The sequence below is a fragment of the Astatotilapia calliptera genome, chromosome 15 (genome assembly GCF_900246225.1).
Source record: "Astatotilapia calliptera chromosome 15, fAstCal1.2, whole genome shotgun sequence".
NCBI lineage: Eukaryota > Metazoa > Chordata > Actinopteri > Cichliformes > Cichlidae > Astatotilapia > Astatotilapia calliptera.
In genome coordinates this window covers 2,607,255-2,631,360 of record NC_039316.1, presented here as the reverse complement: position 1 = coordinate 2,631,360, position 24,106 = coordinate 2,607,255, and the positions used below count along the sequence as shown (strand labels likewise).

General features: G+C 40.5%; 1 protein-coding gene across 7 annotated transcripts in view; it reads left to right on the top strand.

Annotated features, from left to right (window-relative positions):
- klhl29 (kelch like family member 29) overlaps positions 1–24,106 on the top strand; it is a 274,138-nt gene that overhangs the window by 15,868 nt on the left and 234,164 nt on the right. For 2 of the 7 annotated variants that reach the window (XM_026142813.1, XM_026142807.1), the window contains exon 2: positions 10,761–10,829. The exons of 4 other annotated variants lie outside the window; for them this stretch is intronic. The gene's annotated coding sequence lies outside the window, so the exon portion shown is untranslated. Of the gene's footprint in view, positions 1–10,760; positions 10,835–24,106 lie in introns of all 7 variants that reach the window. One more of the 7 variants, XM_026142810.1, reaches the window with a different exon arrangement.

The following is a 24,106-nucleotide window of genomic DNA, read 5'->3' as shown; positions in this document are numbered from 1 at the left end:
GAAGTTGTGATGCACTTGGTTTTGCCTCCGGTGATCAACCGTGTATTTCAAGGAGTCGAGGAAGCAGAAGCTGTGCCAAACTTGCCAATAAATATAACCGCAGAAAGCCAAGCTCTGAGTTATTTTCATGTAACAGCAGTCAGATAAATATAGCTATTCGGCAGCAGTTTGGGTAAGACGAAGTAATTTCCAGTGTCTCCTTTTTTTCTTTTTCTTTTTTTTTTTTTTTTTTAAACTAATGTACATGTAATGCCTCTGTTTATCTGCAGCCTGCTCACCAAAGCAAAATATTAAAGTAGCCGGCAATTACGCTGATTCTGTTGGAGCAGTGGATATTAGAAGGCCAATCTGGACCAGCCCGCCCCCAATCAAAATGAGAATGAAAAGCAGTTGTGCATGTTTTTGTCTCTTTGGCACACAATGAACTCTATTTTCTCCAAGGTTAAAGAGGGTATCCTTTCTTCTGTAATCACATTGCTCTAGCAGATTTATACTGTGCTCTCTCTGCGTGTTCATAGAGGCTGCTTTGAGTATGTGAATAATTATTTATTTATTTATTTATTCTTTTTTTTGGGGGGGGGGGGGGGGGTTACTCGTGCACCCCTTTAGAAACACCAGTATATTCAAACAACAGTATCCACACACTGGGATCTGAAATGTGAGATTTTGAAATGTGAAATCAGATTCTTGTAGCCTGTTACACAATCAGGTGACAGTGAGTTGAATTTAGCAATAATATCTGCAGCTTCAAAATCTTTTTATTTTCTTGTTAACAAATCTTTTACTGAATTAATGTGACACAACTGTCGTTATTAAATGATTTATAAAATTTTGATTATATATTGTTTTTTTTTTTTTTTTTTTTTTTTAAGCACACACAGACAGGGTATTAAAATTTTTTTTAATCCAATTTCAAAATACTTTTTTTTTATTTTTTATTTTTTTATTTTTTTTTAGAAAAGAAAAGGAAAATTGCAGTAAAATTTAAAGTACATGGCTGAATATAAACTTTTACATACAAAACTTAACTATTGCTCAAGGCATACCTCTCCGGACACTTGCATATGTCCATACAATAGTCAAACTTGTCTGTGGTCACTGTAGCCACTGCTGTTATGCCACCTTCCAGCAACCACATGAAAGTCACGAATCCGTTCTTTCTAACTGTATGTGCTTCGATTGTTACGGGTGAATGGCTTGACCTAAAGCACTTTGAAATTGAATTATTCTTTTTGATGCACTCTGCATTTCATAAATATATATATTTTTTATGTTTCTGAAATGTGATATTATTTTTTAAAATAATAATAAAAAAATAATTATGGGTTTTGTTCGTTAAAGAAATCATTTATTACAGGAAATATTTTTAGTGGTTTCTTTTCTTGTCGTAAGTTAGAAAACAATATTAATGTCTCTCCTCTGTCAATACAAACAAATCTATTGCATGCTACTGCTTACTGTATTTACTGTAAAGACTTCCTTCAGCAAGAAAGCTTGCAGTACATTATGTATACATTTCATGCTAACCCTTTGATGCTAGTGGCTCCTTTGAACACGGTGTACCCAGCAGTTTTCATAATATTGCTCCTTTTTTTGCTTCTGTTTTTGTGTTAATTGAACCGTTATTTCAATTCACTAAGGAAGCACTGTATTAAATTGCCATAGCCACTTAGATGGTACTCGGGTAGCTTTTTGTACTCTTAGTGCATTTATTTCCTTTTTCTTAGGTTAATTTTTTTGGGTCTTGTGCTGCTAGCAAATTGCAAGCATGGAATCTCTGTACAGGTTGAACTTGACCTCAAGGTCAGTTTGCTTAGCAAGTTTTTTTAGATTTTCTTTTCAAGCAGTCATGCTGAAACAACGGGAGCTGCAGTTAAAAGCAGCACGGAGCAAGAATTTAGTCCTCATCATACCTGGCATGCTTCATCACAAACATCTGGGGTGACGACTTTATAACAGATTTTACTTCCACATTTATAAAAATAATAAGAGTCCTGCATTATTATATTATTACATTAAATATTAAAGTCCTGCCTACCTAGCTCAGTTTGGTACTGGACCCATTACCCATTATTATGTCAAGCAAATCTAGACCCACTCTGACAGGCTATTGCGAATTGTGGAATTGGGCTTTCGAGGTTGACTGGCTGCATTAACACGGTCAGTCTGCATATAATTAAGACAATGAATCTCTCGCCTCATTTGACAGAAACATATGTAGTTTTGTTAGTTGTGTGATTAAGTTTAGAATGCTTGGTTTAAAAAATTGAAGAAGAATATATTTTTGATGATTTGCATTTGGTTCTGGTTAAAAATTGTTCGATGGATCCAGAAATGCTTTTTTGCAGGAAAGAGTCTGCCACGTGTACTCCACCAACTGTTTTGCTGTTTGTTGCTGGAAAAGGAGCAGGTTAGTTAGAGAAGGCCATCTTTTAATGTGTCCAAGGACACGTTTGTCTAAAGACTGTTTAAAGATTGGGGAGGTATCCCCATCTAGACCACCTCCAAATGTGGTCTGAGCCATGGGGCATTAACCGAGTCCCTTCAGGAGCAGTCCACCTGTAGTTGTACCACCCAAGACCAATGTTAAGGCCATATATCAGCAGAGCCTTAGATCATTTACACCCGGTTCGTGATAACAGCCGTATTCAAGCTCCACCTGGGCTCCACTGTATGCTAATGACTCTGTGGCTCATATGCAAGCTTGCTTTAACTCAGTGCTTTAACAAATATTAAGTCTCTCATTGATCAAGATGGGTTTCAGCTTGTGTTGGCCATGTTTGTTAGTGTATTCAAGCTTGATAGCAAGCGTGGAGAGAATGCTTGATCTGTCTTGATTTGGTTTACCGTGTCCTGCTTTGATATCAACACGATAAAGGCGTTTTCAGTGACAGGATGACCAAAAGGCCTCGTTTTCCTTCCAACACAAAGCATTTTGGTTTTTTCCATTAGTTGTTTTAAAAGTAACACTTGTTATTAAAAAAAAGTAGCTGTAACGTCTTTTTAACGCACATTTTGAAAACATTTTTGCTGTAAATCTGAATACCATCTCAGGGAAAACTAAAATCCTATTCTAAATACTGACAGGGGAGATGCCTTTCAAGGACAAAGATGAAGATGGATCAGATACTTACCACATTAAGTTTTTTCTTTGCCGATAGTACTGAATTATTCTCCCGCAGCTTTTAAGGGAGCCTTTAAACTTTCCTTATTGGTTTTCTGGGACAGTGATGTCTTTGTTTAAATATGCCGCTGAATATTTAGCATAACTGGCCATTACAAAGCATAAAATACTTGCTAACACACGGGGCATAAGGCCATGAGCAAATGCCGTGCTTCCCAAGCTCTTTAGAGATCAGTGAACTATGAAAAGCAGTCTCTTCAGCTGCCCTCTTGAACACAGTCGCTCAAGGGCTAGTGATGCTGGTATCATATTTCTAAAAAGCCTGCAGTTTCCCTTTTCAGAGACTCAAATGGTCTCAAAATGCACTAAGCTCTGAACCTCCTGCATCCATGGAGATTTGATTTAATAGATCACTTTCAAAGCTTAGTTTCTGTTGTTGTATTTATGTTGTTGATTATGAAAGTTAGGAATTTTGGTACTGTTTAACTGAATAGGTTCTTTAATATACATTTATGTTTCAGTTTTATTTGTATTTTTTTCACATATTTCAATATTAACACCTAACAGTAAGATTTCTGTTAGTGTAATGATTTTAGGTCTTTAATCTGCTGACTTTAAAAGTGTTAAGTTGTCATAGTGTTGCTGTGGCTGTAATATGTAGTACGTGGCATGAGTGTTTTGTTGTCAAACAGCTATGCTTTCCAGGAATCTGAACCACCCTACACAAAAGGCTGTGAGCCATTAGGCCATAACACCAGGGCCAAGGGCTGCACTTAAATTCTAAATTTACCAGTAACTTTAGCTCCGATTGCATTTGTTCAATGTGGCATTGAAAGTATTTGGTCCTCCTGCCAAAAAAAAAAAAAGAGAAAGCATTGTTAGGAAAACTGAAGACCATTCCATTAATGCTAATACCCACATAGAGTGTTTAAATTCACTTGACATGTTTGGGGACACGGGGTGAGGATTTGGTTTGGACTCAAGCCTGTGAGGCTACATCTCAGGGCCGCTGCACTCGGGGAGGCGGCTGTGTGGTGAGTGGCTCCGCAGGGGGCAGGTTAAGCCTGTTAGCCCCATGCGATGATGCCGTAGGTTTGCACCATCAAGGGAGGGAGCGGGCTGTGAAAGAGGTAGGCATGGAAAATCTTTTTTTTTTTTATCTTGTAGACCATCACAACCAACAGAACCACTGCTATTTTTCCTCCTGTTTATGCAGGCCCCCATTAAGCCTGTCTACAGGAATATTTCTGCACCGCAGCTGACGGCCACAGCTCCCCAGGCATCCCTTTTATAAACCTTACTCATTTTAATAAGGTGCACTTCACTATCTTATCTCTGCTTTGGAATAAACATCATCTATAATGTAATACAAAACCTATTCAAGCTATGTCCAAGTTGTTAAAAAAAAGGAGTCTAAAGCAGACATTGTTTGGGAAGTGCACCGGGCCTTAAAAGGACACGGACACATTATGTAATCATTTATTTGAAATTGAATAATTGAATCTGCCTTGAGGAGAAGCCAAGCTTAAAGAGAGGCCTGTTGGAAGAGGTTTTGAGGTGGAATGTCAGACTCAAACTAACTCTGTCTGCTTGAGGCAAACCAGACTTCAAATTACTTCAAGAGGAAAACAAATTTCACCGGTCACTGAAGTCACTTGAACTCATTTCACTTGCTTTTTGTCTCAGAACCATGGGAATTTACAATAAAACCATTTGAGCTTTGCCACTGTCATTTCAGTGGTGCCACATTGTAACTGCAGTGTATAGTCTATGTGCTGTGTGCCTCAGGGTGGATTTTTTTTTCTTTTCTTTTTTTAAATTGCCATTTGTCTTGGTATTAACAAGAAAATATACTAAAAGCGGGGTTTGCCCAGTAATCTTCTTACCTGAATCTGGGGATGCCACTCCTACTTCGTCCTTCACCATGCATTTATTTTGAAGGGATCTGTTTGAGGGGAAGCCTCTGAATCATTTATCTGCAGTGAGCACTAAATATGTAAATCGTTCACAATTAATTGTAGTATACATAACAGTGACTTACAGCCATGTCTGATTTGCATACTCCAACTGCGCGAGTTAAAAGGTGGCTTTTTGAGTTAAGAGGGTACATAAATCACGTGTTTACAGGTGGTGTGATGTGGATCTGTAATATTATCCTATTTACAACCTGTTTGCATTAGTTCGGATGTATTCTTTCAAGGGCCACAGCAGCTTATAAAATATTGGCACCATCCCAGCCATCCTAATGCTGCGATGCATGCACTCCACTGTTGATTAATTCACGTTGGCAGTAGATTTTCTCTGTATAAATACCTGCAGCACAATGACCAGGGTCATTAATTGTATTTAGTAATTACCGTATGACAGCCAGCAACAAATTAAAAAGGAAAAGGGGCTGTTTTTATTCATTTAAACTCTGTGTAAGTGGGTCACCACATTATCAAAATTGGACTATTGACATTAGCTCATATTCTATTCAATTTTCAATTGAGTTCAGGTTTATTTATAGGGCGCCAAATCACAACAACAGTCGCCTCAAAGCACTTTATGCCATAAGGTAATGAATTTAGTATATTTGGATAAAAGCCTGACAACCAACGAGCAAGCACTTGGCAACAGTGGGAAGGAAAAACTCCCTTATAATAGGAAGAAAACCACTGTTAGTACCAGGCTCAGGGATTGGTGGCTATCCGCCGTGATCGGTTGAGAGTCAAGGAGAAAGAGAAAAGAGAGACGCAGACTCGTAGGGTATACTTTATACTTTGTTTTAAATCTACATCATAGGTACATTGTAACCGCAAACCCCTCTGAAACTTTATGCCGTAACATGACATGAACGTCCCTAGAAATCATATCTACATGTCTTAATGCAGCCCACAGCTATTGTAACTGGCCTGTTCAGCACTGTTGATGACTCCTGTGTGTTCCGACTACTTTTTCACCACGGCTTTTTAATTTATCAGTGAGAATAACAATCATTGCCTCAATAAGGAATGATAATCATTGCTCCAATATAAGGACTCAGATGGCAGCGAATTCCTGGAGGGAGGTCGCTGAAACCGTCAGAATGGACGTGAGGGAATTTACAAAGAAGTGGAAAATCTGAAGGGACAAATATGTTTGCCTCCCCCCTCCAAATAAAAGGAAAACAAAAAGAAAATGACCACAACAAAGAGCAGGGGCGCAGGATGGGAAAAATGTACCAGCATTTTATTTGTTTGTGTCGTGTCTGGCACCGCATATAAAACACGACCACAATGTAATTAATACATAAAACGCTACACAAAAGTATGAGTGCTGGCAACGATTTCAACCACCTACGTAGGTTATGTCGCACACTCTGCAAAGATTCACTGCATAAGTCTAAATCAACAGTAAGAAGACAAAAATGTAATGATATGTTGGTGGCATATAAACACACGGGGAGTGAACAGAAGTGCTCAGTGCCTCACTTGAAGTCGTGTAGCACAGAGGTGAAATTTGTGTTTTTCTGCATTTTTATCAGCTTTTTAAATCATTTTTATCGTTAACTTGGTTTCCTTGGGTCTTTCCCCGTGTGTTATGAATAAATCTTCTTTTTTGGTACTGTTCTGGTTCTGGTTTTATTTTGTTGTATTTATCCGGGACACCTTAAAGGCCGGTCTGTGAAAATATTGTCGGACATAAACCAGTCTGTGACGCAAAAAAGGTTGGGGACTGCTGCTGTAGCAGTTTGAGCCTACAGCACCATAACTAAGGCAAAGTTCAGGTCACCTAATCAAGCCTTAACTATAAGCTTTATCGAAGAGTTAAAACTGGACAGGGTGTCTGTCTCCCAAAACCAAACTGGGAGCTTGTTCCACAGGACAGGGGCCTGATAGCTGAAGGGTCTGCCTCCCATTTTACTTTTAAATGCTTTAGACTAAGCCTGCAGTCTGAGAGGGAAGTTTGTTATTAGGATAATATGGTAGTGTGACATCTTTATGATATGATGGGCCCTGATCATTCAAGACTTTGTGCGTGAGAAAGATTTTAGTGCATAAAGCTTAAAAAGGAAACGCCAATGACAGTGACTTTGGTTATACAACTGCCTTCGCTCAGATGCAACCCTGGCTGTTTAACCTCTCTTTACATGGACACAGTTCATTGGAGTAGACTTAAAAGTCAGGCAATTGCCACTCATATCAGCAGCCAAGCAAATGCAAAGTGAAAAATCAGAGAGAAGAAAACTCCTGCTTGGAAAGACATAAAGGGCAGTGTTGCTGCTTGGTCTCTGTGCCCCTGGTACGTTTTATGCGTTGCAGCTTGGCTGTTTTTGCATTCAAAGATGAACAGACTTTGTCCGCAATAAAACTGACCATAACGTTAATAAGGCTGCAGCTGAAGGTGGCATTGTAAAGATATCTGTCATTGCTCTGTGCCCGTGGGCCCCGCTGTGGTTTTATAGCTTTGAAGGGTAGACATTTTCTTTTTCTCAGCATTTGCAAGATAGGCCTATCCATTCCCTCCTCTGTGGACAAGAATTCAATGCCACTTGGAAAAGAAGCCCTTTGATTTTTATGAGAGAATTTTTTTTTAACTGTAGTCACACCAGTCATTTGACGGCGTGGCCATAACGTGAAGCTGCTCGGCATTTGCAGTTTTTTGCTGTACTCTTTTTACTTTGCTTTCCTGTTCCTGCTGCAGCTCTCGAGTCTTGCGGCAATACCTTTACCCTGAAATGAATAGTCCACTTCAAAACTGCTCAAACACCCTTTTGAGAATGGAGCCAATGTGATGGCAGCCAAGTGTGATTATTAATGGCAGGTCTCTATCTCTCAGGCCTTAATTGGTCTCTGCTGATTGCTCAGCGTTCTGATTAAGAAATGTCATTAAAATTGATGTATTATACTTCCATGTGGTTTTCACAGTTAGCTGCTTCAATCAATTGATAATTACGTAGATGATTTATAACTGGGGTTCATTCTGACAAGTTTGCAATAACGGACACGGTAGAACTTTTTCTGTACATCATTTGAGTAAGGCAGCGAGTGACTGAAAGTTGTACCGCTTCACCTTTTTATCCCAGTGATATTTTTCATTTTTAAGGTTATTAAGTATGTTAAATGTCATTCAGGAGTGGCCTTTGGACTGCAAGTATTCGAATTTCATCACAAATGCGTAGACAATTAGAGGAAGAGCGCAAATATAAATCTATAGGGAGAAGTCAATGAGATGGTTAATGATGTTCCTTTGTGTGGAGTTAATGGAAAACATCTCTAATTTCATGCCAAAGTAAACATTTCTCCTACGGGGGTTCAACTCATTTTGTTTTTAAAAAAAAAAAATACGAGAAAGAAATTCAAGGTTTTCGTTTACACACCAGTGCCAATGCGCTTGGTTCGGATAATAAGTATTGGTAATTTTTGTCACATCAAACTCAATATATACAATATTGCCTGGAAGTTATTGACTGTTTATGTCGTTAAAATTCTAATCTTACGTTCCATAAAGAAAATGGGTGGTGGCACCAAAACACATCATATTCGGGTGCATATTCATTATGACTTTCTTAAAATATACTTCTTATATATGCACACTTGGTTGTGTTCTAACTTTTAATGAGATTTCACTCTGGATTATTTTGGCACTGTTACATAAACAGCCATATGTCACAAATTTTATTTATTTTTTTTAGACTCTGCAACAGCAGATGTATTTTAGCCCCATAAATTGATGGTGGAAAAAAATGTTTAAAACCCAGCGAGTTGTTGTCTTTTATCATCCTCTCGAGAACGATTTGGCAAGGTAGCCCTTTCCATTCCTGCACAACATCACAAATGCAATCAGACTTTTTTTCCTTCCCTTCACCCCAAGAATAAAGAAATAAGCTTTCATTCACTGTGTTTCATCTTTAAAAAAAGACAAAATGTACTCAAGATCCAGCCCTGCAGAAAGTCTGACGTGATGCGCGTGACTCGGTGGAAGTGTCAGCGAAACAGGATAAATGAGCATTCAATAACATTTCCCTTTTTGAAAACGTTTCCCCGTCTGCTTTGCCCATCCTGGGAACTAATATACCTATATCGGTGTATTATTTTGAAGGAGAAGAAAATGTTTGTGGCATAGCTCACAGAGGGACAGTAAAGGAAAAGAGAGATGTAGCTTCACATCAAAAATGTGTACACAAATGCTGTGATTATCGGTTGTCTAACAATCACAGCGATAAAAGGGCACCAACAGTGTTTTGCTTAAATACAGTGCGTTTTCGTTTGTATTGGAGTTTTATGTGGACTTGCAGAAATGTGTAAACAGAAGTGTTTTTTTTGGTTCCGATGAAGGGAGCCTAATTTAACTTTTTGTTCTTTCTCACACTGCGTCATCTACGATGTCAGTGCATGTTTGGTGTGTCGGTAAAAAGAAAAGGCAATGCTCTTTGTGAAAGTAGAACAAGAGGGTTTTTTGGCAGCTCTTAAAGTTCAGTGTGGCTGTATTGCATAGTGGTTTATGTAGGCTGCTCTGAGAAATGTATGTATACGTATATACTATATATATTACATGACAGTAGTGCTTTTGACAATATCTGGCGCAGTCGGATCAGACATCCTTTAATCTGCCAGTTTTCTAGTCTGTACGAAGCCTGTGTGATGTCCAGTACGCAGTTAGGAAACAGTCTTCCTGTGCTCTACCTGTACTAAGGCAAGACCCTTATCTAAACCGTAACTGAGTAAATGTGGTAGTGGGATTGCGTCATCTCCTATTGTGTGCTGCAGGGGCATCAGCTAATTCACCTAACATTTTGTGGAAACGGCTCCTGCGTGACCTGCGGTGGGCTTGTTGAAGCCCCATCTTCAGATATTAGAGAATCCACAAAAATGTGATTATACTCTTTTTATTTTTTAATTGTACGCTGCCGTGCAAAAGGGTCATGAAATTTTTTTCAAAAAGACAACAAAATCCCGACACCATAGATTGTTTTGTTTAAAGCCTCTTTGTTTGCCAAATTGATCTTTATTTCTTTTATTTGCGGTGATCAAAATGATAAAAAGATGTCTACCAAGTTTTTTTTTCCTTCCCCCCCCCCCTCACTTGTTTTCAGCAAAAAAATGTCATTGTGCATAGATTCCAAACAGAAGCACGTACTCTTTCATAAACAGACAGACACAAACAAAGAAGGAGACGTGGTGACTTCCAAAGGCTGCCACCGTCGAGGAGTCAGATGATCGCTGTTTTTACCAACACCAGCTCTGTTGTTACGTGCGACAATGAGGCCCTTTGAAGTGTCACGTCCCATGCAAAAACTCCTTTGTCGTCATCTCAAAAAGAGCAGAGCTTTCACTTTTGTGTATTATTGGAAGGTTTTTTTTCTCACATTTTCACTCAGACATTTGTTTGCTACTAATCCCAAGGAGCTTTCCAGCCATATATGTTTAGTTTGGCTGTCTCCCACTGCCAATTGTCTATTGTTGACCTCCGATATTCTCTCGGGACTGTTGTAGAGCCATTAATAGTACGTCTGTGTGTAGATCTGTCCTCACTTTCATACTCTTTGAGTGAATGGAAACCTGTTTCTTATTAATTTTTGAGAACACCAGAGTATTAGGACCACGTTTATAGCAGTGCTTTTTTTTTTTTTCCTCAAAGCCTTCCCATTTACCAACTGTTATTGTTTCTGCAGGTGTAGACAGCAATACTCAAAAGATCTAATTTGTCTGTGATGAGCATCCCCATCCACAAGAGACCAAAGGTACGGTAAGATATGAAAAGCTCATTATCTTAAGTCCCAATAAACATCTTATTATGCCACCGACAAGCCACACGGCATAATACAAAAGCACAATAAAACATGAGTCAGTCATATTCTGCCATGTCTTTTTATTGTTTTGTTTTTTTCCATGGAAACTCTTTGGAGCCATTTTAATTTCACAAATTTTACTAACGATATTGCTGTAGAGGAGAAGGGCTATAAAAATCTAATCTGATTATGCTCTAATGCGAGCTGACAAAACCTTGATTGTTTGATACAGCTTACTGTGCATAACGTGTAGTGTTGGCCTGGTTTGGCGGGGGGTTGATTGTCTGGAATTACTTGATATATGGTGTCATTAATTCTGCTTGACTTCCCTGCCGTGTCCATAAAATGAGTTGTGTCTGTCTTTGTTTCTTTCCCGCGATGATCTCGCAGTTATGTCGGCAAGCAAAACAAAGTTGGTCTCGAAGCAATTACTTGGGCTAGAGTCTGATCTCGGGTCATTAAGAGATAGGATTACTCCTGGACCGCGGGACCCCAGGAATGTGCAGACCCCTCCGGTGGTCTGCTCACCGCTGATGAAATAGAATTGAATTAATGGGGTTGCCCACTGTGAGGACTGATTAGAACGACATACTGGCTTTGATCCCGGAGCGAGGTGACCAGGCATGGGCGCCACAGGCATCAAGGCGGGGTTTCGTGTGTGTGTGTGATTATGTGTATGTCCTGTCTTGGGTCAGTGCATCACTAATGAACGGTGCTCATTACGTGTGCTCTTTGCTGGGTTCATATCTCACTGGGGTGCTCCAGGTGTAAAATCACTCGATGGTGTTGGGTTTGTGGAAGGTGGCCCACAATCATCCTGCTTTTAGATTTGGCAAATCATCTGTACTCCTCAATGCATTTTAAATGCCTCCCCTTTGATCACAGTTGCAACTTGTGTGTTGTAGTCTGAGGTTAAATTTAGTTCGGTGCTATAGGCCGTTCCCTGCAGTCCATCATGTGCTGAAGTCTAATAACACAGCTGGAATTTTTAACCACCGGTGTTTACCACTTTTTGGTTCAAGTAGTGTACGAGTTGGTAATTACCAGTTGAGCGTAACATTGGGCTTTTGTGCATCAGGAATTTCTTTGCTTAGTTATTAAGTAACAGAAATGCTCTGCCACAGCTCACAGTGGGCCAGGTGTGGAGTAGAGTGTTTACATTTTGGTCAGTCTAATGCAGCAGATTGAAAATACAAGTGCTGTTCGGGAAAGGTTTTCTTAAAGTGTTCAAGTGTTGAGATTTGAGTGGGTTGAGATATTATCAGGCATTCTTGGAGCTGCTAACGCGGCCTAAAAAATTCTGGCAAGGAGTTATAGCTTTGTCAGAGAAATCTGAGCAAAGAAGGGACTTGGTGACAGTGAGATTGATATGCTTAATCCTTTAGAAATTAGCTTCTGTCAGTGTATGGATTCATTATGAATACTGCTTCATGTAATGAAAACTTCACTTGAATAAATTTAAGTCGTATTTTACAGTAGCCGACGAAATTGGCAACCTAGAACGCCAATTTACACTTGCACTTCTCAATTTACTTGATATTAATAGGCGAGAAATGTCTCAGCTGTCCTCAGTCCTTGTGATGAAATGAACTGCGTCACGGTTTGAGAGTGTGAAAGGCCTGTTATTTGTTTGTGTGATCATTGTGCTGCTCGAAGGTGGCAAGAGATCCAGATCCAGAGATCATCACTGATGCACTGTTAGCATTTATAAAGTTGCTTTTTTTGTGATCGCTTCTTTTTTACAAGTTATAATTGCATTAGTTTGGGGATGACGTGAAGAAATCAGCAAACGCTGCACTGCAGGATTTTATTGACTTGTTTCAGTCATTTCAAGACTACACTCCATGGACAAAAGAATTGGACCGCCCCTTTTCATCTAAATTCGCCTTGGTGTTTCTGGTCCCAGTCCCAGGTGGCCATGCTGTCTGCCCTTCCAAACATTTGAAAAGACTCAGTCATTCTACAGAGCGCACTAAATACGAGGCCACTGTTGCCAAGTCAGTTTGTCTCCTAAATATTACTTGATCAGCAGTAGGAGTTATTATTGCAAAGATCATGTAAAGTTACTTAGTGGGGTCACTGAGTGCTGAGGTGTTTAGTTGGTGAAAGTCACCAGTGTTCTCCTGACTCAGTAACCACAGGGCTTAAAACCTCCTCTAGCATTAGCATCAGCACAAAAACTGCATGCTGGGAGCTTCATGGCTAAGCAGCTCATTACTTTTGACCTTTCTGCATTTTCTTTCCTCTTTTTAAGAAACTCTTAATACCTTCTAATACTTAAAAAAAAATAAATAAACGAATACCTTAGGAGTTCCTTTAAACGACTACAATAGTTGTTTTTTTTTTTAAAAGGCAAAAGGGGAAATTCATTTAATTTCAAAATTTCTAGAATTTTGTCACTATAAAAAAACTCAGTCACTAAACCCTTGATGCCATAAGAGATCATTCCACTCAGGACAGGAATGGTGTTCACTCAGAAAGCCTTTGTATCCTTTCTAAATGGACAAATGCACCCAACCATGCCAACAAAATACCCCCAACTAGGGCTGTTCGATATAACGATATATATCGGATGACGATATAAAAACATCTATAGTTTCATTTTACGCTATCGTTTGTTTCGTGGTGTCGCAAAATAAACTCTTTACGGCAATATTTTTTCATCGTTTTGATGGTCACTGTAGTGGCTATATTAATGTCTTAAAGTTCTCTCTTTCTCTTATATTTAATATAACCACACTACGGACGGACAAGCGCCTGTTTTTATGCGTTGTCGTTGGCAACAACGACGGTAACATCATCGCGTGTCCGCTTGTTTATGTTCCACATAAGCCTTTCACAATAAAGCTCAAGATCCTGTTGAGACTTTTCAAAATAAATTGAATCACATGAAAGATGCAGAGTATTTATGGATGAGAATTAAAAAAGAGCCGTCAGGTGCTAAAAAATAAACCTTAGACTCAAACCTTAGAACAGGCTTTTCCCCGCAGCACGCCGTGTAATAAATACTCACAAACAAAACGGCGGCTGTTACAACTTATGTCTAAAAATGTATCGTTTCATGCATCGGTTAAAACACTCGACTCCAGGTCCACGACGCCCAGCTGGAAACACTTCACGCAAGTCGAGCTGCCCGAGATTCACAGAATTTACAGGAAATGTTAAATTTTTGTGATTTATATCGTTATCGGACGATAGAATTCTTATATTGGGATATGAGATTTTGGTCATATCGCACAGCCCTACCCCCAACTGGTCAAAGATTGAGTTATTTTTATTAATATGTCCACCCTCTATGTATTTAAATAGTAAAATCTTTTATTTGAATTAAACACCAGGCCATTGTGATAGTGTTGGTCGTCTAGAACAGCCATAGTCACCTTTGCCTTATTATGTTGTATTTATACTCCAGTCCAAACTAATTGTTGGATTACTAATCAGTAATCCAACAGTAATCTTTTGCTTTCGGTGATATTACAAGAATGGTCTTTAAACCTTTGAAGGCCACTATTTGATACCCTGCATTTAACCCATCTACCCACTAATTGAAAGTGTCTATGGGAATATCTTACAGCTAGTGGTTACCCGCTGGCTATAAGGTGTTACCATCTGTCTCCATGTGCCCATAAAGCTCAGAGCGGTTTGGGGATTTTTCCATTAGTTGGTACGACTGTTTTACGCCAAACAAACTGCACCACATTCAGCTCAGAGTAGCACGCTGAGTTGCATTTTCATGGGGCCATGGTGTGGTTATTTGTTTCTGAATGCTGCTGTTCAAATTTCAACCAAAAAGAGTTAGAGATCTAGAGTGTTTTATCTGCTCCAGACATTCTTTGTGTGGATGTGCCCTAAATCCACACAGCAACATGTGAAAAGGAAAAAGAAAATACCGAATTCTAATGATCAGAAATGTTGCACTGCCTGCCAACAAAACTCAATAAAGTTTTGTTTGTTTGTTTGCTTTTTAAACCACATATCTTGGGAAATAATGGTCATCATCACCCTTGTTTGCCCAGCAGTGTGCTGTTTATGTTGGGCCCCCAGACGGTAAGCTTGAGCTGTCTGCCAGAATCATTCTCAAGGCCGCCTCAAGTAATGATAGATGACAAGCTTCTGCGAGGAGGAAAACGGGTCCCTCCGGTAGCCACGCAGAGCCGCTCAGACAAAGGTGCTATCATCTGGCAGCCCATCCTCTGTGCTATTGTGGAGGAAGGTTGAGGGGTGGAGGTAAATAAAAGAGTGGAAGAGTGTCTGCAGCGGCTAATGAGAAAGAAAGTTACATCTCTCCTGTTGAGGAGTGCAGTAAATTGCTGTGAGGCGTGTGCATTGACTCCTTCTTGTCAGTGAATACTAATAAATCCCGGTGGTCACCTTGATTAAGCTGAACATGAAGTTCCAGTTTTGTGCTCTCGAAAAGGGCTAACCTTGACTTTAGACTGAGCAGGAAATCTCTCGTCGTCATTAATGGATTCAAAGAAAATGTATGTTTTGCACTCGTTTTAGGCTATCTCTCTCTGTTAAACGCTGGTATGTTTCAAGCAGCAAAGACGACGTAATTTTTTCCTTTTAATAAATGTAACAGGAAAAATATATATACCATGAAAATGAGATTTAAAAAATAAATCTTTCCCTTGGCTCTGTGACTCCATTCACTGAAGACACTGAGATGCTGTAGCCAGTATCCAGACCTTGGGTTTACATTATTCTTACATTATTTTCTGAAGGTCCCGAGGTCAAGAATAAATAAATAACAAACAACCTTCCCAAAGATATTCATATCCTTACTTGAAAATACTTCTTTTTCTATGTTACCATGTGGGCTCAATGTCGTTATGCACAGTTCAGTTCAAACCAGCAATGTAGTTAGAATCTAGCCTTCAGCGATGCTAATATTTCATTTAATAGTATAGATTTTACACTATAGATACATTAAGATATTAGCATTAATTAAAAAGTGAACAGCTGTTTTTAAATTTGATGTGGTGGGAACAGTAAAAATGGCTGAATAAGTAACTTTATCTGAAAATTTGGACCCAAAGTGATTCAAGGAAGGAGAAATTGTTAGCATTACAGCAACAGGCATCGAGATCGGGTGGATGTCAGAATGTGTACATGCTAAAACGCCATGTCACGCCAGAGGTCTCTGTGTGACTTGCCCACAGCCTTAGAGAATGATACTTCTTACTTAGATGTCTTGGAAAATTTCAGAGATGATGACACCGCTGATCAATAAAGCAGCCTACAGTCATACCATAATTAACTTTATCAAACCACACAGTGCTTTAACACAACAGGGTGCGTCAGAGTGGTAGGATAGGAAGTAATAACAAAACTCAGGAATAAAACAAAACAGGTTAAAGAAGAGTTTATACCATAATACCATATAATTAATACCATAATTCCCTCCACACTCACCACCAAGCTGGAGCATCTGGGACTCAGCTCATCTATGTGTCAGTGGATCTCCAACTTCCTAACTGGCAGACCACAGGCAGTAAGGATGGGCGGACATGTCTCAGCCTCCACCACTCTCAGCACTGGAACCCCCCAGGGGTGTGTTCTGAGCCCCCTGCTGTACTCTTTGTACACATATGACTGTGTGGCCACTACCAGCTCCACCACCATCATCAAGTTTGCTGACGACACCGTCGTGGTGGGCCTGATCTCTGATAACAACGAGACGGCCTACCTGAAGGAGATTAGGAATCTGGAGAACTGGTGCCAGAGGAACAACCTCCTTCTAAACGTCAGTAAGACAAAGGAGCTGATAGTGGACTTCAGCACTAAGCAGGAGAGGAACTACCAGACCCCCGTCATCAACGAGTGCCCAGTGGAGAGAGTGGACAGCTTCAAATACCTCGGAGTTCACATCACGCAGGACCTGTCATGGTCCTGTCACATCAACACCGTGGTGAAAAAGGCCCAACAGCGTCTCTACCACCTCAGACGCTTGAGAGACTTCCAACTGCCCTCCAAGGTGCTCAGGAACTTTTACTCGTGCACCATAGAGAGCATCCTGACGGGAAACATCTCAACCTGGTTCGGGAACAGCACCATGCAGGACAGACGAGCTCTACAGAGGGTTGTGCGGTCAGCTGAGCGCACCATCCGCTCAGAGCTCCCTGACCTGCACTCAATCTACAGCAGGCGGTGCTGGACCAAGGCCAGGAAGATCGTGAAGGACCTCAGCCATCCCAACAACAGACTGTTCTCTCTGTTGAGGTCAGGAAAGCGATTCCGCTCCCTGAAGACCAACACAGAGAGACTGAGGAGGAGCTTCTTCCCGCAGGCGATACGGTCTCTCAATCACACCACCACACAGTACTGACCCACACATATGGTTCTTACACACACACTGGACTTTCTGGACATTGTTTTCACTTCATCACTTAAATCACTTTAAGCATATTTGCACTGCACAAGACATAATGTGGATTGCACAACACTGGTCACTATATTCTTCATTTCCAGTTAATATTTGTACAGCTGCTGTCATTGTGTATATATTTATTTATATTTCTTCATACATTCTTATATATTTCTATATTGTGTATTTTGTTGTACAGTTATTTTATTTTCAACTTTAATTTATATATTTTATCTTATTCTCCCAGTTAAATTTACCCTTCATTCTAATTTGTGTTGTACAGTTATTTCATTTTTAACCTTAATTTATATTTTATTCCCTCCTAGTTAAATTTACCCTTTTTAATTTTTCATATTTATTTCCTTTCTTATTCATAGCCTCTTCCTTTTTTTTTTTTTCTTTAGGTCACGAGCAGTTGTCTAAGCATTTCACTGCATATCGTACTGTGTATGACTGTGTACGTGACAAATAAAATTTGAATTTTGAGTTTTCAAAATCGCATTCAGCAGCAGCAGCTTATTTGTTGTTGAAGCCAAAATCCCAGGTGAAAATAGCATTTAGATTGTTCAGCTTTTGTTGTTTTAATGTTGTGGCTGCTTGGAGTATATTCCTTTTTATCCTTTAACTAAAGTCTGTAATATTACACTTTGTGCTTATCCACACATGTTCCTTCACCTAATGGACTGTCCCACTGTGACGGGATAAAGACATTAAATGCAAAAAGGTGCCTCATCTCCCACAACCACTTACTTCAACTCAGCGGAGTACAGCAGAAGTTGCCTTATGTAATGTTTCATAGTGTTTTTAAAAACCCTACGTCTGCCACTATTATTAAAACAGAGTGTCTTCACCTGCTGACGAAGGGGAAAAGAAAAAACCTTTAGAAAGGCATTCATTGGGGCACAGCGCGCTGAAGTATTAAGCTGCAGAGACAGGAAGTGTTGGGAGTGTAGTGGAGGGGGGTAGTCCTGGGGAAAGTAATGTTCTAAGCAGAAAATAATGGCACTAATGACATGACCTCTGACCTGGGCACCATGAAGTGCATGTCTGATATTGTCTTGGTTGAGAATAATCAGGTGTGTAGGAAGGGCGGGGGGCGTTAGGAGCAAGGTCAGGGCCTGGTGCCATTCATAAGACAACCTCTGGCCTTCACAGCACACACACACACACACACATCTTTAATGATAGAAAGGGGTGGGAGCACGGGGATCCCATTCACATGCTGTCACCAGACCATAACAGAGTCGGAACATAAACGCACATTCATAAACACTGACTGCGACCCGCGCTGTCGTACGTACCCGGTTATATTCTTGTCACATAAACAGTGAGGCATTGTCTCCTGCACGCCCCTGGAGTGATTAAGACGTACGGCGCGGCAGGGGGTCGGCCCGTGGTTTAAAGGAGCATAGAATCGGAAGAGGCTGACACACAGAAACGCGCACACATACACGCAGCAGGGGTTTTAGCATGGCATCTTATCCAGGCCATTGAGGCTAATATCTGTGAATGGGGCATGCTGGCATTTTCATGGTATCGGTGTTGTCGCTTTTCCTTAAAGCGCCCTGAGGGACTGCACGGTATGATCACATCATAAGGGAGAATGGGGGTGAAAAAAAACTACCCTACCACTTTACCTCTAATGTCCTCAATCAGGAGCAGATGACTACAATAAAGGCAATAATATTTAAAAGTCATTAAAAACTGTCGGCTCACGTTTGGCTCAGCAGATAAAATTTCTCCGCTTTGCAGCTTAAAAGGTGCGAGGCAGCCTTGCTTTGGCTCACCGTCATGTGCTCATAGTGATGTTTAAATGACCGGTTTTATAAGCTCTTATGTGCAGCATTTCAAATAGCACACTGTAAATTGAATAGGCTAGAAAAAAAAACGTACTGTATTCATTACAGCTTCAAAATGTCACTTGACCTTCCACCTTAAAAAGTGCTCAGGGTTATAAAACTTAATTTGTTTAAATTTGTGTTTAACCAGAAAACAAAAAAGACACACAAAAATCACTGAAATTAAAAAATAAATCAGTCTCTGCAGCGTGTGCATCACTGAGCCAAGGATGAGCACGCTGGGACAAAAACAATAAGTCTGATGCTATCTGCCGGCTGCAATTCATTGATTAGACCCATGAGCTGGAGAAATACCGGGATTTGCAAAAGCGTCCACGCGAAGAAAAAAAATCATTGCATTGGAGAAGCGTCGATAAATAGGCTTTACCGGGCAGTTTATTGAAAGACCCCTTCAGTTCCCATTTTAAATTGCCAACTCGGGCGAGGAAAGCGAGTATAACGCTGCGATATGATGCAAAGAGAAAGCTGAAAAATGTTCAGCATCGCCAGCTGTCCGTCCATCCATCTACTCATGCACAGAGTCCTGTCAGCCGTGCCTCGCCTCAGCCCTCCATGCCAAACATTCGTGTCCCCCTTTCGGTGAAAACGTCTTGCAGCCTGATGATATCAAGCAGCGGGCTTTGCCATTTCAGAGCACACAGTATGTCTGTCATGTCAGCTGTCTTATTTAAGAATATCTACACCTCAACGTCCCCTATTGCCCGGCCTCCATGCAAGTAATGTCGTATTGATTTTTATGCTTGGCATCTGTGCTCCGGCTATAACGTTAAGTCACGACCCGTAAATCAAAGCTTGGTTTGCGTCATTAGTTGGCATGCTATTGTAAGATGGTTATCGCTGCACATGAGGTGTATTGTTTCACTTAATCTCTTGAGCAGCGCTCAGCTCGAGCTCAGATATAAAACAGTGTGTGCTTCTGGAACAGAATCATAGGTAATTTCATATTTGCAGAACATTATATTGTATTTTATTACATTGCTCTTTCCTCCACGTACCACAGAAGCGACTATAAAAAAGCTTGTTATCTTTGTATTTTTTCCTCATATATGTTTGCATCTGGTCAAGCTATTGTATTCAAGGATACTGAGAGTATGCGCATATAAACTAGAGCCTACACAATGCATTATGCAATATCAGAGATGGAGATAAAAACCATGACTTATTGCTGTTCCTTCCTCCTTGTTGTCTGCTAAACTTGATTGAACGTTTTTCCATTTTTCAGCTGACTCAAGCTGTTTTGCAGGCAAAAAAAAAGAAAATGTATATAGGATTTCTTCTTCTTTTGCTTTCTGGGTCGAGCTGTTAGACAGCGTCACCGCTTCCTGTCCTGCATCATTTAAAGAAAATGAAATAAAAAAGTAAAGCAGCACGCCGATGTTGTGAATATCCTGTGTCCACCCCGTTCCAGCCCCTGTCAGATTCACAGATACGTTTAAAAGGAAGCAATTTCCATGCCTGGTATGAAGCCTCCTTTTTAACCTTAATTACATCGCAGCTCTGTACGGACCAAATGTCCTCTGCCGAAATTAATTTCCCAACAGGGACTCTTATCAAAGAATTCAGATGTACCTCCTTATCATCAGCGGTCAGTGCCACTGCGTTATAATGTACTTGCTGCCAAATTTTTATTTGCATAAATGTTGACACGAGCCTTTATAGCCATCCAGAGAGTGCATCTCATTATGTCACCTATCGCTTATGTACGGCGTCTCAGATGTCCGCCGCCGTTCTCAGGCGTGACAAAGATGTCAGGGTTTGCATGCATGAGACACAGAAAAGCATTTAACTGCATTTTCCACTTAAACTGGGATTCAGGAGTGCGCTGTCATTTATGCGAAAGGTTATTGTCTTTCAGCAGAGATGGCAGGGCGAATACAGATTCAGAGTAGTGAGCCATTACCGACATGCTACAGGTCATCTGCAGTTATGTGTTTATCCGGTCTCTTGTAGATGGAGATTTGGTTTTCACCGTTTTGCCCTGGCTTTAATGACACAATCCAGGAAGCTCTACGATGATCCACAGGTTGTGCATTTTAGTGTGCATGTAAAACGATTAAAGTGATCCTAGTGCAGTTTTATGGATGGCACACATGTGTAGCGCAGATGTCAAAGCAACACTATAGGGGCTCATACTTGTGAGCGAGCATTCCTGCACCATATGTGTTTTTCCTTAACTCCGCTGCCCTCGAATCTTCTTTCAGAAACCGCTGCATACTGCTGAGGCAAAACAAATCACCTTTCAGTTTAAACTCCCGCTGCTTACTAAAATAATCAAAATTCACATCGAGCCTCAAAACCCACACATCGAAACCGTCTTTCCTTCCAAGCTGTAAACCCCCTAAAAAATGAAAGTGCCGCTTGTAAAAATTGATTTTGAGATTGAAGCAGAAATTTGTGTTGATAGCAGTACTTGGCACTATAGCATTGAGAATCTGAGCTGGGGAGAAAAGTTCAGTATGCAGTGAGTACCTGGCTCTGTTTCTTTTTGTTTTTTTTGAGTGTACTTGAGGTGTCGGATGAGCAGGTTGCGTTGGCTTTTGAGAGCAGTTGAAAAAGAAGCTCGTCTATACGCGCTGACCTTCCGCGGCTAGACGAGCCGATGAAAGAAAAACAATTAACGTCAGTGAAAAGTCTATTAAAGCACCGCGGCTCTCCGTCCGTCTGTCGCGCAGGTGTTACTTCAAAGATGCCACCTACAAAGTTTTGTAACAAACTTGCATCGCGACTGTTAAACACATTTTTAAATCCATCCGGTGCGCATTAATCCGAGCCTCTCCCGGCTCTTTTTCCTCAGTCGTTATGTCTCATAATGTCACTCAACTATCACTCAGCTGTTTTTGTGTTGAGTTTGCTTCTCTGTATGCCAACCTCTGCTGCTTTTGTCAGTCTTACATCCACCCACCGAGATCAGATTAAAGCAGATATGTCGAACACAGCACCACTGAGTGGCATGCCTGGAGCAAAGCATGCTGGGATTTAGCGGCTCGTACGCTGCTCTGTGACAGCTGAATGGGCGAGTGATGTAAGTGGCACTGTCCCTCCTGTAATTGCTGTAAACTAATTAGGATGTATGGTTTGTGGGCATTTTAATGGAGCTGCACTGTAATATGTTTTTTATGAGATTTTCCGTAATCTTGTTTTCTCTGCGACTGTCGCTGCACATATGTCGTTCTCTATTTTATCGAAACATTTCACTTGGTAATTAGGTTCCTTACACCTGTGCTTCATCAGCAGACTCATAAATGCTGAAGGCCTTACTTTTCCTCAGTTTTTAGCAGTTCTGTGCTGTACTTTAAGTTGGGTATACTTCCATGTAGTGCAGTATTTACTTCGTTTATCCCGCCGCCATCTACCGGTCACAGCCGATGGCGTCCCCTCACTCAGCCTGGTTCTGCTGGAGGTTTTTCCTTCCCACTGTCACCAATTGCTTGCTCATAGGAGGTCATCTGATTGTTGGCGTTTTTCATCTGTTATTGTAGGGCTTACAATTTAAAGAGCTTTGAGGCGACGGTTGTTGTGATTTGGAGATATATAAATAAAATTTAACTGATTTGAATTGGTTTGAATTGTGACGGGGTAGTGTAGTCCCCAAACTGAATGTGGGAAGCTCCAGCCATGACTATTTAACACACATAAACATCACACTTAGCAACGCATTTATCTTCAGTGACTAAAAGTCCAGCTAGATAGAATCAACAGCTGATACTAGCTAGCTCGCATCACAGTCAGCACTCCTGATATATCCTCCACCTCCCACTGGATGAAAATTGGTTGGGGGTCCCTTCCGTGGTTTAGATAAGATGGCAACCACTAACTGTGAGAATTAATCTGGGTTCTTGCAGTGCTCTGTACACGTAGCTGTACTTGTCAGTGTGAATGCACTCAAAATAGCAAGAATGTGCAGGCAGATTTGAGACAGAGGGCACGACTCCATCATTCTGAGATTCAGCACATCCAAAGTCAGAAAAAAGACTCTTAAGGGAGATGGTTTAATTATAATTTGAAAGAGCAGTTAAGTTCTCATCCTCTGTGTATACCCCTTCTCTCTCTTTCTCTCAGTCTCTAACTCCGGGTCTCTACACCACACCAAATGTCTGGTTACTGGTGTAAACTGGTTCGCTTTCAACTTATTTTGACATTTTAAAATGTGAATGGGGAGAGGTGGGACCAAATAATTAAGAGCTGAATCTCAGCAGGTTATCTGTTCAGGTGAATTCATGTTTACTTGAATGTTTTTTTTTTTTTCATTTACTTGAATAAAACATACCAATAAATATAATTTGAGGCAATAAATTATCGAGCAAAGGTTAAATGTCTCTATGATGAGTTTATCATCACTTGGAAAGACTCGACCGTTTGAAGTTTGCTGCCTCAGTGAGCCACCACATTAACCAGTTCTCAACCAGCTTCTGCACAGAGCGCTCCACCAGCTCATCGAGGGTCTACAGAGCCGATTAAGGAGTACCCTCGCTGGACCATGGTGAAATGGTGGAGTTAGTCTGTCAAACCAAGAGATTGGTCTCACAACAGTGATCTGATGAGCCTGCTGATAGAGGAATAGGAGACAGGAAGAGCCCGTTCTATTTGCTGTTTATTTTACTAATTCACTCATGAATTATGGTGTACACATGTATTAAGCAGAGGAGTTGATTGTACAGTAGACTGACGCAGAAACAAAGACATTTTCTACCAAATTTCATGGTTCCTGGAACCACGATCCAGGCTTCTTTTAAAGTAATCTATCATGTCCGCTCAGTTAAATGGATTTTAACACATTTAACCTTCCTGTGAGGACAAATGCTGTTTTCTCCAATGTGTAAATAGAGCTCAATATGAACTCTGAACTCTTCTCAAAGTGCTAGTAGACTAACATTTTAGTTAGAAAGGATAAAAAAAATGTTATATTGCAGTATGGACTACTTGGTAATTGAAATATTGAATTTCTAAGCATTTTTGAGTAATGCACTATGTGTGCTCAGAGTGTGTAGTGCAGCAAAATTATA